The 18,719-nt window shown below is 35.5% G+C and overlaps 1 non-coding gene across 1 annotated transcript; it reads left to right on the top strand.

The window, feature by feature from the left end:
- The first annotated feature begins 264 nt into the window (after positions 1 to 264).
- On the top strand, positions 265 to 336 carry Trnap-agg. Its single transcript has one exon. It is a non-coding gene; the product is annotated as a tRNA-Pro (tRNA).
- Positions 337 to 18,719: the final 18,383 nt, after the last annotated feature.

Below are 18,719 nucleotides of genomic sequence, written 5' to 3'. Positions count from 1 at the left end.
CTTCCTCTGTCTCTTTCGTATGGTTCATTCGATTCGTCCATTTCTCGCTTCGCTCCGAAATAGGCAGCAACGAATCCCTCTCAAATCAAAGCACGTGGAGTGCTTCGCTGCGAACGCAGACAGCAATACTCGGCTGATTGATTGTCTGCGCGCGAAGAGTAGGAAGCGAAGGAAGCAGCAGCAACACCGAAAACATAAAAATCCGCGCCTCGCGCTGCCGCGCCGATCGAACGACCTTGCTGATGCGGCCGGCGATTTACAAGGGGCTCGTTGGTCTAGGGGTATGATTTTCGCTTAGGGTGCGAGAGGTCCCGGGTTCAAATCCCGGACGAGCCCGCCACGATACTTTTTTGGGCAGTTTGGCAGTGATGGGATTATTTGTGATTGATGCAATACGATGATCGAGATTAAGGTGAAACTGCTGGTGAAATATGAAAGCAACACAGCATTTCAAAGTATGCTATGTTATTGAACTGTTTCAAGTTTCTATCCCGACTAGTGGATTATAACATAATTATATCACAGTTTTGTAAAAAAAAATGTTACGGGTCGGACTCGATTATCCGGGATTTGATTATCCGGAATTTTAGACTCGATTATCCGGGATTTGTTTTTTGATGTTCTTGTTTTTCAATTTTTATGCATAATTCTGAGATAATTTGGTATTACAAACTCAATATGAATGGGTTGACAGTTTAGAACGTATTTATGAAAGGGGGGGGGTTGAAAATGTGATTTTTTGTGTATGCTGGTCAAAATTTGTTTTTCTTGTAAAGACCCCTACTGTTCCTAGAAAAAAATTCTGGCTACGTCATCGTATCATATAAATAAAATAACGAAAAAAGATAATATTTAAGGTCTTTTATCAAAGCTCTCATTTTTTTCTTAGTGATTCGATTATCCGGAGTATTGATTTTTTTTTCACTCCGGATAATCGAGTCCAACCTGTACCAATATCCAATTCTGTTTCATTTTTGTATTGTGGGTATTTTCAGTGGAAAAATTAAAAATTAGTGTTAGTAGTGTGAAATAGCACAATTAGTTTTTTTGTTTAAATACATTTTGTTTCAATTTTGTTTAATGTAGAGGAAATTTTGTTATATTTTATGTTATTTTAACTACTAATCAGCCAATAATATAACACTGAGTAACAAAAACTGTTGCTGTTTTAATCCTGTGACCCCCTATAAATATACAAAATAATGGCATTATATGAGTCCATTTGTTTCTTTAGTCGTGTTTGATATTTGAAAAATGTAAACATGTTATTCGATCTTCACCTCTCATAGTGAATGAATGTCCAATTTCAGAATCAAGTCATACATTCACGTTGAGAAAATTCCTAGATGTGAAAACAGTTTATCTTCCAAACACCATAAGCAGTAAGTTGTCGAGCTTCTTCCGAGAAGGTTTCACTGGCAATCAAGAATCAAGATGAGCACCTTCAGCTAAAATCTCCAACTCCTAAGACATGCTTGCTCCGCATCTGTCCATTAGAAACCATTTGGCATTGCATTGCATTGAACGTCTGCGATAAAAGCCAGCGAAGAAAAACATCGCATCTGATCGGCAACGTTTCGTAAGTTGTACCAAGCTTGATAAAAAGCAGCAGTAAAGGAGAGCCCCAAAGAGAGAGAGCGGGGATAAAACCCATTTTCTCGCTTATTTACCATTGGTGATAGGTGTTTTATTTTACTGGCACGATAAACAAGTCCTGAAAATCCGATACCAATAGCCTTCAACGGTTTGAAGATTGTTTAGATGGGTTTTATCATGCACTGTTATCCTCCGATCTAACCAGAGTTGTATCAGCAGATAATAAACAGGTTCTCATAATGTGTTGCGAATCATGATTGTTACAAAGTGAGAGATTTTCTCAGATTTCCTTCCCTGGTATAGGTATTACTTTTCGTTGTTCTTAAGTCTGTATACGTTTCCAAAGGTATATTATTATACATTTAGAATATGCATTTTTGCTACATGCTAAAAAAACGTTTTCGGAAGAAAATAATATTATAAAAAGTCGAATGGTGTTGGCACGTGCTGCAACGTAATAGAGTTTGCACGGTATCGAAAAAAAAAAAATAATATAGGGATCATAAAATTCTTCTCATCAGCAATCAAAGTTTGCTACAATAGGCATGAATATTACTAAAAGGACGAATAAAATTGAGGTTGAATTTCGTGAAATCTTTTGAGAAAAGTTTAAATGAACTATAATGAACTTTTGTATAACTTGGAATAACGGGAACGTTATTTTTTTATTTTTAAGTTCAGGCTCAATGTACTGTGTTGTACTCTTTTACAGAGTTTAAAATATGTGCTCTCTTCCCGGTCAGAACAAATATGGCAACCCTAGGTGCTCTCAGGGTAATTTAGCGTGTGCAGAGATCGTTTTCAGATTGAGATTTAGTGTCGGGACGTGCAGGATTATGGCTCCGGTACGAGGTAAAGCTGTTATCAGTTCATTATAATCGCTTTCACACTGATTTCAATTCTCCTTACTAGATGGGATGGGGGGCACCGACTTGCTGGTTTGCCGGGAAATTATGGTACCTTATGTGTGATTTGTAATTGATTTTAATGAGGAAAATTCTTTATAAGTTACGAGTGTGTGGATTTTCAATGCTTAAGTGGGAGCATTTCTAGCTCAAACGCAGTAGCTGGACGTTACATTTTCCTGATTGAATAAAACTTCGCATATGTGACTAATCAATATGACCTTTTCCACTGAAACTTTGCTAACTTTCCTAAACTAGGTTTTGAAAGGGGCCTATCAAAGAGAAGGTTTTCTATAATTTGCCAATATGTAACTCAAAAAGGTACATTTGATCAAAAATATGTCTTCGAAGAAGTATCAGGAAACCACAAAGACTATGAGAAAACAATACACTGAGAGAAAGAATCATAATGAATCCATGTCAGATTATACATAAAACCGGTTTTCTTAAAACCAATCCCTTCGATACTTTCTATATTATTCTGAAGAAAGTTGAAGTCTAGCCCTAATTTTGATGTAGGATGGTCAAATTCTTGAATAGTAGTTTACGCAACAATGTGCAGAATGGTGATTTTTACAGCACGAGCCGACAGTCGCCCTAATTTTGCCCGAATCCATGACATTTAGTCGAATGTCGTTTGGTCGAATGAAGTTTAGTTGTACGTACATTTATTCGAATGAATATTTGGTTGAACATAATTTGATTGCTTTAAGAAACATGATATTTGGTTGAAATAACTTTGAGTAGAAAATTCGAATAGAGATTTTCAAGATTGTCGTTCCGAGCGACGTTAATACACGGTGATTGGGGCATTGGAAACTGGGAAAGTATATGTTTGCAAGAAATCTGCGTAGGCGTAATGATACAATTTTTTGAAGAACTTCAAGCTTTCAATATGTGACGAGCGATATTTTGGGAATCCAGCTAGACTCCCCCATAAAATCAACTATGCTTTGCATAGTTGACGTTACTTGATGTCATTTTTCGCATTCAGGCTAATTTTGCGAATCGGAAGAATCGCGACGAGCTGATCTCAAATGGATGCTAGTTAACTTTTGCAACTTAGGTCGACTCGTCATACCTCACGCAGTACACATAAAAGAGTCTATGACATTTGGTCGAATGACATTAAGTCGAATGACGTTTATTCTAAAGTATCTTTGGTCGAAGGGCCGTTTCGTCGAATGGACATTTGGTCAAAAAGATTAATTGCATTTAATATGACATTTGGCCGAACCGACATTTGGTCGAATCTTAATAGTATAAAAACTAAGTTTTACGTTTAATCCGATTAGGGTAACGTTGAGAGTAAATTTTTCTTCGCTAATGCATAGAGTGCATTTTTTCTGCCGTTTCAAAACTGATGTTCGCCTTCCGAAATCTTACTCACGTCCATAAGATTCAAGACCAAGAATTAGAAAAAACATGTTCCGACACTCTCTCCGAAGGCTTCCATTTAATGAGGATCGGTATATTATAACGAAGAATGATGTCATTTTGAAAAAAATAATAAATTCAATAAATCATTATGTTCACATTGTTGAGTAATACAATAGCTTGTAGAGCAGTTTTTTAAAGAATGATGATATTTTAAAATGAATCTTCCAGCCGATGCTCCAGGTTTTTATAATTTATTAATCAAGTTAGTAATCACTGAATTTCTTGATATGTGCATAACTTTCGATCACAAACAAATAGATGTAAGAAATTTAATAATAGGATTACATAATCGCCATTTCAACCAAAAATAATTGATAATTCAAGTCAATAAGTAAGTAAGTTATCCGACCAATGTCATAAAACGCAGAAAACAATAATCGAAGTACGTTTGGTCTAACGGACATTTCGTCGAATGGACATTTGGTCGAAAACGTTGGTTTGCAATAGTAAGCACATAACATTTAGTCGAACCGACATTTCGTTGAAAGGACATTTGGTCGAATTTAAATAGTATGGAAAAAAAGTTTTGAGTTTATTTCGATTATTTTATAGCTGAAGCTCAGATCGATTGAATTATGTTTTCCATTTCGATTATTCACCAGCCATTTCGACAACAATCCATTTGCGATTTGCATGCCTCTCACGTCGAGGGCCTGAGATCGAATCCCCTCCCCAAGAAAGTCACATACGATCTTATGGTTATTTTGACAATTTCCTTCGAAAGGAAAGTTAAGCCGTTGGTGTAGAAATGAGGTAGTCCAGGGTTAATTTCTCGTTAATAACGTTAAAATGAACCATGCTCTCCTAACATATTGAACTAACCCTTGCGTTTTTGACGTTTCATGCTGATTTTTCATTCATGCTTGTTCTGCGAGTCGAGACGAGCTGATTTCAAATAGAAGCAAGCCGACTCTTGCCACTGACTCATTTTATAATACTCTATATAGAGAATGAGCACAATTCTCTTGTTTAGTTATTTTCCATCAAACTATTTCTCGGTGCTCTCATTGTAACCAAACTTTGTTATTCGATGGCATAAGCATCACTATCAATTTGTGTGATTTGTGCTAACGTAAGAACAACACGACATTCACGAAACGCGACGCGAGACAAGACATAACACTTATAGTTCTTACTATCGTCAAAAAGTTTTAAAAATTACCTTTCTGTCGACCGGTTTCGGGCGCGATGTAGCCCATCTACGGGACAATGTCCGACCACGGGACATTGTCCCGTAGATGGGCTACATCGCGCCCGAAACCGGTCGACAGAAAGGTAATTTTTAAAACTTTTTGACGATAGTAAGAACTAAAAGTGTTATGTCTTGTCTCGCGTCGCGTTTCGTGAATGGCATCAGCATCGTCAGCAAAAACAAACAAAGGATTGTTATTAAGCTGGAAATTGCACTTCTACAGTTGAACACTACGTTATAAAAGTTTGTCTTAGAGCATATTTTTCCTACGAATCTGATTTCTGTATTAAAAATAACTTGCCCACGTTGGTAAGCGTGGTTTTACTGAATCATTCACTGTCGTTGAACAAAAAGCGGGACATTTTATGTAGCCTTTTTTTAAATTCCATACATCTTTTTATTTGCAATTTGAAGTTATGTCAAAATCGAGGATTTTGATGATTATTCAAAATGAAATTTTTAGAAGTAGTATATTAACTGAAATATTTAACTCTAGTGAATTTATTATTCTTTGAAAATATCATCATTCTTTGAAAAACTGCTCAACAAATTATTCTATTGCTCAACGATGTGAACATAAAGTTTTAATTATATATTATTCTTTTTAAATGTCATCGTTCTTTGTAATGAACTGTTGATCTTCATCTGATGGAAGCATTCGGAGATAATGCTCGGGATCTTTCTTTGAATTTCGGGTCTAGTAGTTTATAGACGTGGGTAAGATTTTTAATTGCGGAAATCAGAATTAAAACGGCAGGAAAAAATGCTTTAAGGAAAACCTTTATGGCGAAGTGAATGTTGGGTGTCTCTACTTAGAAGTAGACCTTTATGACGAAGTGAATGTTGAGTAACTCTATTTATGGTCAATTGGCTTATTGTGACTTCCAGCTTAATAACATTCCTCAAGCTAATATATGGCTTTGCTGGCAGTCTTGATGACCTCGGGCGAAAAACATAGTGTGCAGTAAAAGCTTTGAATTATCAAAAATTAAAGTTGTGCTAATTCTATGTATCGAGAAAGGGAAGACTGAGGCTACAAGAGTTGTCTTGCTTCCATTTAAGATCAGCTTATCTCGAAGAACAGAACATGCCTGAACAAAAAAGCAACATGAAAGGTAAAAAAAAACGAAAGAGATCAATGTGTTGGGAGAGCGTCCATCAAATTGAATAACAAAATTTTGCTTATCGCATATAGATTGTTGGTAAAATGTCTAATACTTTTTCAATTATTCAATCACTCTTCTAATGGCGACAAAATGCTACGCTCGAGGATAGTCAGACTAAACGTAAACTTTTGTTTTCATACTATTTAGATTCGACCACTATCCTTTCCAGGAAATGTCGGTTCGACCAAATATTATATGCTTTCTGTTGCAATTAAACCTTTTCGACCAAATGTCCACACGACGAAATGTCCGTTCGACCAAATGTCATAGATTACCAAAGCCATCAATGCATAGGACGAATCATTATTGAACTATAATGAAATGTAAGTTTACCTAAAATTAAAAAAAATGCGTTTCGACCACATAAATAGGTATCAAATAATCTTTCAATAAACCATATCAAAATAAGCTTTCGACCAAATTTCCGTTCGACGAAACGTCATTCGACCAAATGTCATTAGACGGAATGTTTTAAAGGTTTTCGACCAAATGTACATTCGACTAAATGTACTTTCGATCAAATGCCATTCGACCAAATATCCCAAAACTTTTTATCCAACGAGGCTTGCCGGGCGAATTGGGAAATCTTTGAACAGAATGCTGCAGAAATTTATGGAAGACAGAAATGTTTCCTGTATATATTATTAAAGGATTTCATTTCATTCAAAAATTGGAAAAGTATTTTAAGGAACATAGATTTCGTTAAGAAACATTTGATAGGATGAGTAGATGATTCCCATGAGTTTTAACGGCATTACAAATTGTGAAAATAAAAAAAAAGTTGAGGAGATTATTGAGGGACTTGCAGCAGAAATATCTAGAGAACATAAAAGTTTGGAGTAATCCGTGGATGATTTCATATAGAACACAGATAAAGGCCCATCAGAATCAGACCCATTCAGAATCATATAGAACACAGATAAGGACCCATCAGAGCAACCATAATTCATTTTAGAGGAAAAACTCCTAGAATAGATGGAGAAATATCTCTTAATTTCATTACTGTTTTGAAGAAAACCTCAAAAGAATCTCTGCAGGTGTTTTTTGAATAATCAATGGAACAATTTCTACGAGAATCTTAAAATAAATTCTTAAAAAAAGGCTTAAGAAATTTCTTGAAGGATTTCTTTAAAAACATATATATATATTTATCAGGCAATATCTTGAGAGGAGTGGCTGAAAACACAATATACAATATCCAGACAACCAGAATGTACGTATAATCAAATCAGCTTATGCATTATACGACACTTATATGTGCAAAGTTTCACGGATAAGATGTTGCAAAACGCTCTTATACGTACAAAAGTGGAGACGATATACATTCAGTGACATAAGTTAGTAACCAAATGCTGTTTTTCCATACAAAGTGCCCAAGTTTGGGGTGCTTTATCTCAGCTTCTGGTAGTCCGAATTGGCTAAAATTTAGATGATGAACTACAAATAACTTGAAATTTTGCCTGGAAGGGAATTGTTACATTGCAGTCATTTTACATAGAGTTTCAGTTTGTTCAAAAGCAAAAGTAAGTAACCGAGAGACTTTGTAATTTAATTCTAAAACGGTAAGTTGTGGGTTGTTGGTCTGTTCCACAAAGTTGTTCAATTTCAGAAGTCACACAAATTTGCAGAACACACCAACTTATTAGTTATTTCTAATTCAATATGATGTCTTATTTGTGAAAATTTGAGTTTTGTGATTACTCATCAGTTTGTTCATAAAAAGCTGTGAATTTTGAGCTGAGCAAATTTCAAGTTATCTTCTTGCTGCGGTGAAAACTTCAGGTCATACGGCGCACTAGAAGCCTAGAATCAAGTCGCCCAAATGGACCATTAAAACAAAAAAACAGCACTGACCACTTCATTCTATAGGGTTTTGATCTACTTCGTCGTAAGCTCTATTATTCGTCATACAAAACTTGAAATGTTCTAGTACGGCGGATATTCGAACTTATCTACAATATAGATTCATTTTCCAAGTTTAATTTTGTAAAAGCTGTTATGGTTCGTCCACTTATACACAAAAAAAAAAAATGCAATAAGACTATTGTATTTCGATACATAACTTCAATTCAATTATCCACTTGGCACTTTTTCAGCGAAATCTTAGGACGAAGACGTACCGAGCGAAATCTGGTTAGCGATCGACTAAGCCACGCCACATTACGATTCATATTTCTTCCCGACCTTTTGTGTAACTTACTTCATCGGACACTTATTAACACTATGGAAAGCCTTCAGACATGTTCACCGAAGGACAGTGTTGCAATTGAACGCGTTCAGTTTGCGTTTCAGTTTAAATTTTTTGAACGAGAGATAAAGTAGGCTTGAACATTGATCAGTTCAAAAATTTGAATTCGAAGGAGCTGAAAAATTAACGCGAATGGAAAATTGTGTTCATTGCAGATTTTAAACGTATTTAAAACCAGGAATATTTACAAAAGATGTCAAGGAACATTTAAGGTTCCATACATTGTGTGTTATATTAAGAGGAAAATGACCATCATCGTTTTACAAATTATCAAAACCAGTTTTTTTTGTTCAAAATTGAAGCAATGCTCAAGAAAATCTATCATTACATTGCCTTTGCTATCTGAAATACGATGATAGATTTTCAAAAGGATTGATTACAATTTGAACCAAAAAAACTGGTTTTCAAGTTTTGATGATTGCTGATGACCAAATGATGGATTCTTGAGCCTTGATTCAATGTAGTTCGGGCCGTTCGTGAGCAGCGTCAGAATCTTGCACGAGGGTTCAATGTTTACTGCGTTCACGTGTAAAATTAGAACGCGTTCAGTTCACTTTTGGCTCGCGTTCAGTTTAAAATGCATCACTGCTGAAGGATTCCACTTCGATCACATGCCGTAAAACTTTTATAATTCACGAAATTTTAAGAAATTCTTTCATCGACCGCATATAATTGAGAAAGTAAACATAGTTTTTAATCCGTCCGGACGAAGAACAAAAAACTTGTACATTGATGCGTGTGCGTTCGATGTAAAAAACGATTCCTTTGATTGTTATTGCACGGTGTAATTAGCACAATGACTTTTGACCAAACAAATGCATTGTTAGCTGCAGCGAAAACAATTACACGGTGCTCCCATGGCCGTTATTATCAGAAAAAAATCTCCATCAAATCTGTGATCACCAGTCGTTTTCTACAGTTAAGCTGCATGTCTGGGCAGAATTTAAAAAAGAATCCTAGGGCCCGTTTTGAAGTTACACCTTTTTGATTGTATAAGTCGACAAATTCAAAGGAAATCTGAGATATTTCAACGGATTTTTATTGTCCGTGATTATCAGAAGAAATAAATCATAAAAAATAGGTTCAAAGTAGGTGTTTTTAGTTATTTGTAACGTCTGGGCAGAGTTTTCAATGAGATATAGTCGAAATTTTGAGTTACGCCCTTTTTTGAAGTGTGGCTATTAAAATCACTAATTCTATATAAATTAATTGGGCATACCGGTAAGCATGTTCAAATGTTTTCAATGACATGTTGTTCTTACATGCCGTCAAAATGTTCAACAATTGTCTGATTTTCCATAGGCTCAAGCGATATAAGGCATTACGGAGCCAATTTGTGGACTTATACAATCAAAAGGGCGTAGCTTCAAAACGGGCCCTACGGTTTTTTTTTTTAATTTTGCCCAGACATGCAGCTTAACTATAGAAAACGGCTGGTGAGCACAGATTTGATGGAGATTTTTTGTGATAATAACGGTCGTGGGAGCACCGTGTAATTGTTTTCGCTGCAGCTAAAAGTGCATTTGTTTGTTCAAAAGTCATTGTGCTTATATGTTTCAAAGGAAATGCTGAAGGAATAGAGATGCCCGTAGATCTAGATATTCTAGTAAAACATTTTATTGTCACGTTGAAGTGTTGTATTTTGCCCACTCACTATATCACAGTGAGCCGTCAGTTGTGAGACGAATCATAAATGATTGCGACAGAAATGAAAATGGATACGTCGAATATAGGCAACGGTAAGTAATGATTTTATTGCATTATTTCCAATGAACGATCAAGACTTATCAAAATCTTATTGGACAATGTGAAAGTCGTCTTGGAAAAGAAGTGGAAGTGGTATTTGAATAGTTGCAGTTTCTTCCGAATTAAAGTATGACAATGTTATCTCCTTCCATTATATACGATAACAAAGATTAAGTGTAGAACTAGCCCTCGTGCGTTAAAATACACTCAAATAAAGATTTAAAAAAAAAAAAAAAAAAAAAAAAGATAACAAAGATCGAATACAATACAATCTGAAATACCATCTTCATATCATCAAATTGAAACGCATTCCAAAACCTAGACAAACAGAGCCTCCAGCGAATGTCAACATTTGACGACCAAGCGCGTCTCCTTCAAACTTTAATGACCTTTAACTATACATATTTGAAGGCGACGGAAGCAACGATCCTGGTGCTAGAGTGTATGTCCTCAGCATTATAAACGGTTTCGTTATTGCTTTGAATTGTCTAAAACACCACAGTGCTCCCATCATTCGGATTCACAAACAGAATCGTACAATATGTTTGCAACTTTTTAGATTTTCCATATAAAATTGTCAATTTTGGAGAGTTAGAGTCATTCGCGGACCGATTTAAATGATATTATCGTATCTCTTCAGACATAACTTGAATATCAATATTTTTTAACTATTTTGTTTATTCCTTCTCAAGTTCAAAAGCAATAAAAATTGAATCAAGTGCTATTTTTGAGAAACTTTAATTATTGACAAGATTTAAAAAAAAATGAAGGAATAGCTTGAAGATTTCTTGAGCAAAGTTGTAGATTCAGACGAGATAAACATTTTTACGACAGTTTTGTATACGACTTTCTTATTTTCAGATAAATCTTTTGTTGATAGTTTTCCGTCAAAAATTTCACTTTTATGAAATTTTATTACCAGGTATTGCAGAATTCGTTCTCAATTGATTTTGAAGCAGGATCAAAGCAAGTGAGAAAAAACATCGCACCTGTCGCACCTCCATGATCAGCAATGTTTCGTAAGTTGTAACACGCTTGATAAATAGCAGCTGCGAACGAGAGTCCCAATGGGAGAGTTACGATAAAACCTATTTTTCTCGCTTATTTACCATTGGGGTAGGTGTTTTACTTTACTGACATGGGATGGTACACAAATTATGACTCGCTAAATTTCGACTTTGTTCCCTTGTGACATACTTTGTGTACGACCCCCAAACAATCCCCGCATATTTTATAAAAATAGTGCCCTCTTGTTTGGAACCTGCTTGGATGGGTTTCATCGTGCAATGTTATCTCCCCTATACAATCAGAGCTGTAGCAGTAGACGATAAATAGTATCTCATGGTGTGTTGCGGATCATGATTTTTACAGAGAACGATAAATGAGAGATATTCTCAATTTTCTCAAAATTCAGCTGTTGGTTATTGTCTGATGAGCAGCAAAAAATCATCCAGTTCAGTCAATTGATAAATTAGATCTAGCCTACCAAATTTGATAATTTTATATGGGAAATCGTAAAAATTGCAAATATTTTGTCGAATACTGTATGGACAGCGAACAGATTGTGCTGCATCACCGACACACCGTTTCCGCCAACAATCCAAATGTCGATATTTTAGTAGTTAGAAACCAGATTAGGATACACATTAGGTGCACGTTTGAATACACGGAGAGAAGCTCCCTCAGACGGACGACGGACAGGAGGACTAATTATATTGTTAAAGTTTGAGGAAGTGAAATTGCTGCGAGCTGCTGCTAATGTACTTACCTCTTTCATCTTTGGTGTTGGCGGAGCCCGAAAGCTGCACCAGCCAGCAGTTGAATCTAACAACGTTGAACGCGCCGTCAGAACGGGCGAAATATAATCACAATAATTACAAACAACAATAATCTTCTAATCATTAGATTTCCCATTAAAATTAATCGTGAAATGGCACGGTGCCTTCTGGCTGATGCAAGTGCATTTACGCCCACCAGTCATCGGGTTTGGGGCGGGATGATCTATCCGGGTGGATGTGTAAAATAGTGGTTTCCAATTCATAAGATCTGGGCAAGAAGATGTGGAAGATTTTCAAACTTTTTCGAATTTTGAACTGCCCTAATGGAACGTTTATTGAACCTTATTATGAAATTGATGAGCAGGACTATTCCTGTAAAGTTTTTTTTTTGTAAAAAAATGAAGCAATGTATCCATGACAAAAGGTCAAAAGAAAAAAGGTCAAAAGGGCAGAAGGTCGCAAGACAGGTCGAAACTACTAAAGGTCAAAGAAGATAGGAAGGAACAAAAAGTCAAAAATCTTTTTCCAAAGAAAGGAAATTTTCTCGCTCTGCAAATCGTTTTTGACCTTTTGTCCTTTTTTACCTTTTGTTGTTTTGACCTTACGCCCTTTCGATCTTTCATCATTCGACCTTTTGTGCCTAAGTCCCTCACTAGATATTCTTCACGTAGTCCAGGCGAATACTTTGCAAGATTCTTGGTAGATTTTTGGCATAATTTGTAATGATATGGGCTCATGTGCCATCAGGCACAACGGAGCCGAAACTGTTTATTATGAAAATTAGTCCTTGTCTAGCCCTCTGTGCTGACGTATCACCGAAACTCTCATCATTGGCCACCTCTGCGCTTCAAACAACACCACTGGGAGCAAGCAGTGTGATGGTCAATGATCGGGAAAATTGAATAGTTGTTATTTTTCCAATTCGAACTTAATTAATTGCTAATTAAACGATATTAGCTGCACTTTAGCGAGAGCGAGCAGGTGGAATAATATAAGCGAGAGAGAGAGGGCGGTAATCCGAGCCTGATTATTGATGAACCGGTATGGCGGGAAAATAATAAGATGCCATACGTGTGTGTGTGTGCGTGGGTGTTCGTGTGTCTTTGGAAGATTTCCGATCGGCGGTGTGAGCCGGGTTTGCTTATTCTTCCGAGCATAACAATCATCGTCTTTGACGCCTCCTCCTTGGAAGGTGTGAACTTAAGAAGCGGACGGTGTTGCGATGTTCGGTTCAATTGAGTGGATAATTATATTGGATATCGCCCCGTTTATGTATTATTCGTGACGAGATGTGCGATTAGGTAATGATCCATTGCTGGATGGTTGGGGCGTTGTTTCGAAGAGGCTGTGTTTTGCTTATTGGATTGAGATGGCCTATTCTCTCTGTTGCTCTAATAACACTGCGGAACACGTTTTTGTCTCCAGCACCAAAATACCGCTATTCACTTAATTAAGGGTTGCTGAATCCATTGCCGTTTTCAGAAATATCATAGCACGTCCAGTTTTAGTGAAATTGACTGTTGAAAATGCAAAAAATGACTATTTCAGCCAACTTGCATGCAAGTTTCCCAGCTTGTAAGGTAATATATTGGCTTAATTTGCCAGTGAATTCAAACTTTATGTGTATAACAATACTTATCATCAAAGTTTGTATTATTTTCGATACGGAAAAGTTATTTTTTGATGGTTTAGAGAATTGTTGTATTTTGCCATATAGAAGAAACGAAGAATTTTGTATGGAGACTGCAAGCATGTTGAAAAAATCGGTTTAATCGAAATTTAATCGCGCAATTTCAATCAAATTATGTCTGAAATGAAAGTTCAAGTTCTATTTTGCGTGTTTGGTGGATTAGATTACAAAATAGTATGATAAATTGTACTTTAAATTTCATGTAAAAATTAATAAAAGCAGTGTTTTGTACAACTTTGGCGACCTGTAGCTAAAAATTGTGACGTGCTGGAACATTTCTGAGAACGGCATCAGATTCAGCAGCCCCAAATCTACTAGAGACACATAATTTGGTTCTTGAGACACGCAAACATGTCATTTTTGTAACGCTGTGTAATCAGTGACAATTTTCAATTCTTATTAATTGGTTTTGAACGTTCAAGAATATTGTTATTATGAACGATAGTACATTAACATTTTAGGTCAAAATTGGAGACATCCACAGAAAACTGCCAAAATATCTGTCAATTTGGGACTAATTTGATGGAAACTTCAAAATTTTGGGTTGCTTTCTTCGTCTATAAAAGTGAATACTGTGGCCCAATAATCCATTAACAAACATCCCTCCCAGTAATCTTTGTGAAGATGCAGAGATAAACATGGAGATCGTGGTTACATTCTTATCCCCAATCCCACCTGACTGCAAGGACGTGGCCAGCGCCGTTATTGACCCTGTATAAATAAAGGCATTGAATTATGCATATTGAAGAAGATTATGGCCATTTTCAGCCGAACTTCTAGTTTATTCTTTGTGCATCTTCACTGACTTCGGTCAATTACGGAAAAGCAACCATTGATATGTGTAGTCAGTCTAAGCTAAGCTAAGCTAAAATTCAAATGGAAGATAATCAATGCCGACACTTGGAGTGACGAACCATTCAACCATTTGTTGAACAACTACAAATACCCAACATTCTCACCGTTGTCAAAACGAAAGCATATTTTATCATAATTCAATCATTTGAAACATGAAACGAGCTCACCAATTGCTAATCCATCCTTGACTGAGCAGCTACAAACCAATTTCAACTCCGTCAACACAAAACGCACAATCAAATAAAGAGATTCTTCTTCTCTCATGAAGTTTTTAGATTTGTTTTCAGATTTTGCTTGCAGAAATTGATTTAGGACTGGTAGCAGATCTAGAAATTTGGTTTTCAGTTTTAATGCAAGTCTCTATTTTTAATGGAATGTCTCTAAGGTAGCTAGTTTAATCAAAATGGTATCTGAAGTCTCTTTTATTCCTTATTCTGGTTACAGTAAATCCTGATGCAAAATCCTACAGGCCCCAGAAAAAAAGTAGAATTTGGTGTGGCTAATCAGCAGGTTCTTCAAGAATTTCGTCTCACATGTCTCGAGGAAAAACTTCAATATACTTTCAGGGACTCTGACAGGGATCTCTCTAGAAATTATTTTAGAGAATCCTTTACCAATTCTTCCAGTAAATTTTCCGAGGATTCTTAGAGGATTTTCTCCATAATTTTCTCCAGTATTTTTTTTTCTTCCAGGGAAGACTACTAAGAGTTCCTTCATATATTTTTTTCACTTACTAGGAGATCTAGGAGATCTAACAGATTTTTCAAAGATGTTCCAAAGGTCCAAATATTGGAGTGATATACTAAGGAAATCGATCACCGGAAAATTCTTTGGGATTCAGGACTTCCTTGAACACTATCTGAGAATCTTTGGAGGAATTTCTGATGGAACCTCTAAGGTTATTTTTTATGGTTATCTTTGGGAAAAATCAGGATATCTTCTTGAGATATCCAGAACAAAATGCTTGGAAGAATTTCTTTGCAAAATTATTGGAGGAATCGGGAAATATTTACTTAATGCTTTTCTGGAGACATCTCAAGAAATTTCTAGAGAAAATCATGAAAAAATAAACATCTTCTAAAAATCAACCAGAAACTCCTCCAAAGTTGCCTTCAGGGATTTCTTAGGGTTTCCTAAAAATCCTTCAGATTTTTCGTAAAGATTTCAACAACAAAATTCGCTAAGAATAGCTTCAAGAATTACTCCAGAGATTGCTCCCGAGATTTGTTAAAGAATTCCTACAGTAATTCTTTAAGATTTAATTTGGTAATACGAGCAGTAATACTGTCGTCGTGACATTACGACAATTACAAAAAAAGAGAAATGTCTTACGATGGTATGATGATGAACCAAACTCTTCTGGTTCCTATTTGATTACGTTCATATGATGGTTTTGTGTCTGTTTGGTCCATTTTCAGTCTCTTTTTTTATTCCTGTCTCGTCTCTTCTTGGTTCTTTTTCTCCAAGCTAGATGTATTTAAAGTTCCTATATTCAAGGCACTTAAATACTTCCAGCTATACAGTTTGTTCGATAGAGTCATTTTTCCTAGCTTTCGTTACAGTTGGAAAAGATACTTAAGAAAATCGTTAGGGAATTTAAGCAAAAGGTTTGCACTTGTACATCCAAATCGTATTCGAATCTTCTTGTTTCTCCTGAAGTTAACCAAATTCCATTCTGAATTTTCTGATATTTTGTTTAGTTATTTTAAAATTTTCTTAAAATAAAATTGAATCTTTCAAATCATATGATGAGATTCAAAAAAAGTATGTATTATTGCATTGGTTCTAATTATTCGTAAAAGTTTAACTACAAACATGTATGTCAAGATTCGTGGGGTCCCCCATAAATGCGGCCCTGTCGAGATGATGCATCAGAAATTGTTCAAGTGACTTCTGCAGAAATTTCCTAAAGAATACATTTCGGTACTTTCCCAGGGATCCTTTCACAGGAGATTTCTCCTGTGTTTCTCTCAGAGATTAGTTAATAAATTCTTTCAGTGGTTTATTAAGCTATGCTTAAAGGTATTCCTCTAGAAAATGCTTCATCAATACAAAACTGATACATCAAAAGGGATCGTTCCGGGATTTCCCTCAGGGGTTTTAAAATTATTCCTTGAAGAAATTCTTTCAGGGATTTCCTCCAAAAATGATTCCGGTAGTTTTTCCTTCGATTTCTCTAGATGTAACTCCAAAACTCGGAATTTTCGAAATACGCGTGTAGAGATTTTTCTAAGATACACTAGAAGAATTTCTTGAGGAGTCCCTACGTGAATATTTTTAGTTATCTTTCATGATATGTTTTACAAGGATTCCCTGAAAATTTCTCCCAAGATATTTACACCAATTCCGTAAGTAATTATTACAGAAACTCCTCAAGAAAACCGTTCAGGAATTCTTTTTATATGGCTTCGCAATAAATTTGTTTACGGTTTTCTCATAAAGTTCCTCTAGAAATTTCCTCAAAAGGTTTTGTTTTCTTTCTTTTTGGGTTCTTCCAAATTTTTTTATTGGTTTCCGATGGTAATTTCATAAATATCTCAGTATTCCAGCATTTATTTACACAATATTTCAAGACTTCATCATGGCCAACTAATGTATCAGGTATTTCTCAAAAAGTTGTATGAGATTACGCTTGTAATTACTCCAGGAATTCCTCCAGAAAATTTTTGAAAGATTCTTACAGAAATTCTTCGATGACATCTCAATACATTTCTTAAGGATTTTCTCATGAAGCTCCTCTAGAAATTCAGAGATTCTGCTTTATTTATTCTAGGGTTAGGACTTCCTCCAGGGACTCCAGCAATTATATCAGCCAACTATGTACATGTTCAGAGAGTCTTCCAGAAAATCTTGCAGGTTTTGTATGGTCATTTCTTGAATACCTTAGTATTCCAACAATTTGTTTACACAATTCTTCAAGACTTTCTCAAGGTCAACAAGTTTATCATCGAGTGTTTCCCAAGAAGTTTTATGAGATTAAGTTCTTTATTTTCTCAAGATTTCCTCCAGAAAACCTTTCAGGAATTCTTACATATATTCTTCTATGACATCTCAATAAATTTATTAGGGATTTTCTTAAACACTTTCTTTATTCTTAGGTAGGGGTTTCCTCCAGGGAATGATACAGCAATTATTCTAGTCTAAATTCATGCTTAGACATTCGTCCTTGCAACTGGTAATTTCTTTAATTCCCTCGTATTCCAGCAATTTATTTACGAGAGTTTCTGAAGGTCAATAAGGTTAAGAAATGTTATGAAACTAAGTTAAGTTTTTCCTCAGAAATAACTTCCGCTTTGTCAAGAACTTTTCGAATTTTCTCAATCTCTGGAAATTTGAAGGAAACTCTGGAGGACTCTCCTGCGGGTATTCTGAGAGAAATAAAAGGAATCGAAATTAAAAAAAATCCTGACCGTATATTTTGGATATTCTAAAGTTTATGGAAGATACACTCTTTGACCCAGGAAGAAATCCTGGATCAAATCAGTGGAGCTGGAAAATGGAATAGATGATATAATAAAAGTAGGAATGGAATACTGTAATGGAATACTAAATTATCAAATGGAATGGTTAAATGGACTTTGGAATAAAAGATGTAATGGAAGATGGAATGGAAGATAAAATGGAAGATGGAATAGAAGATAAAATGGAAGATTAAAGGGAAGATGGAATAAAGAATGAAAGTAATATGGAATGGAAGATGAAATTAAAAGTTGGAATGGAAGATAGAATAAAAGATTGTACAGAGGATGGAATGGAAAATTAAATGGAAGATGGAATAGAAGGTGAAATGGAAGATGCAACGGCAGATGAAATGAAAAAAATGGAAATGAATATAGAATACAAGATGGAACGGAAGACTAAATGTAAGATGAAATGGAAGATAGAATGGAAGATGGAATGGAAGATGGAATGGCAGATGAAATGAAATTTTGGAATGGAAGATAAAATAAAAGATTGAAGATGGTATGAAAGATGGAATAGAAGGTGAAATGGAACATGAAACGGCAGATGTAATAAAAAAATGGAATGGAAGATAGAATACAAGATGGAACGGAAGACGAAATGTAAGATGAAATGGAAAAATGGAGCGGAAGATGGAACAG

Source organism: Aedes aegypti, chromosome 1 (genome assembly GCF_002204515.2).
Source record: "Aedes aegypti strain LVP_AGWG chromosome 1, AaegL5.0 Primary Assembly, whole genome shotgun sequence".
In the NCBI taxonomy this organism is placed as follows: domain Eukaryota; kingdom Metazoa; phylum Arthropoda; class Insecta; order Diptera; family Culicidae; genus Aedes; species Aedes aegypti.
The sequence above is the reverse complement of the archived record's forward strand: the minus strand, read 5'-3'. Positions and strand labels throughout refer to the sequence as shown.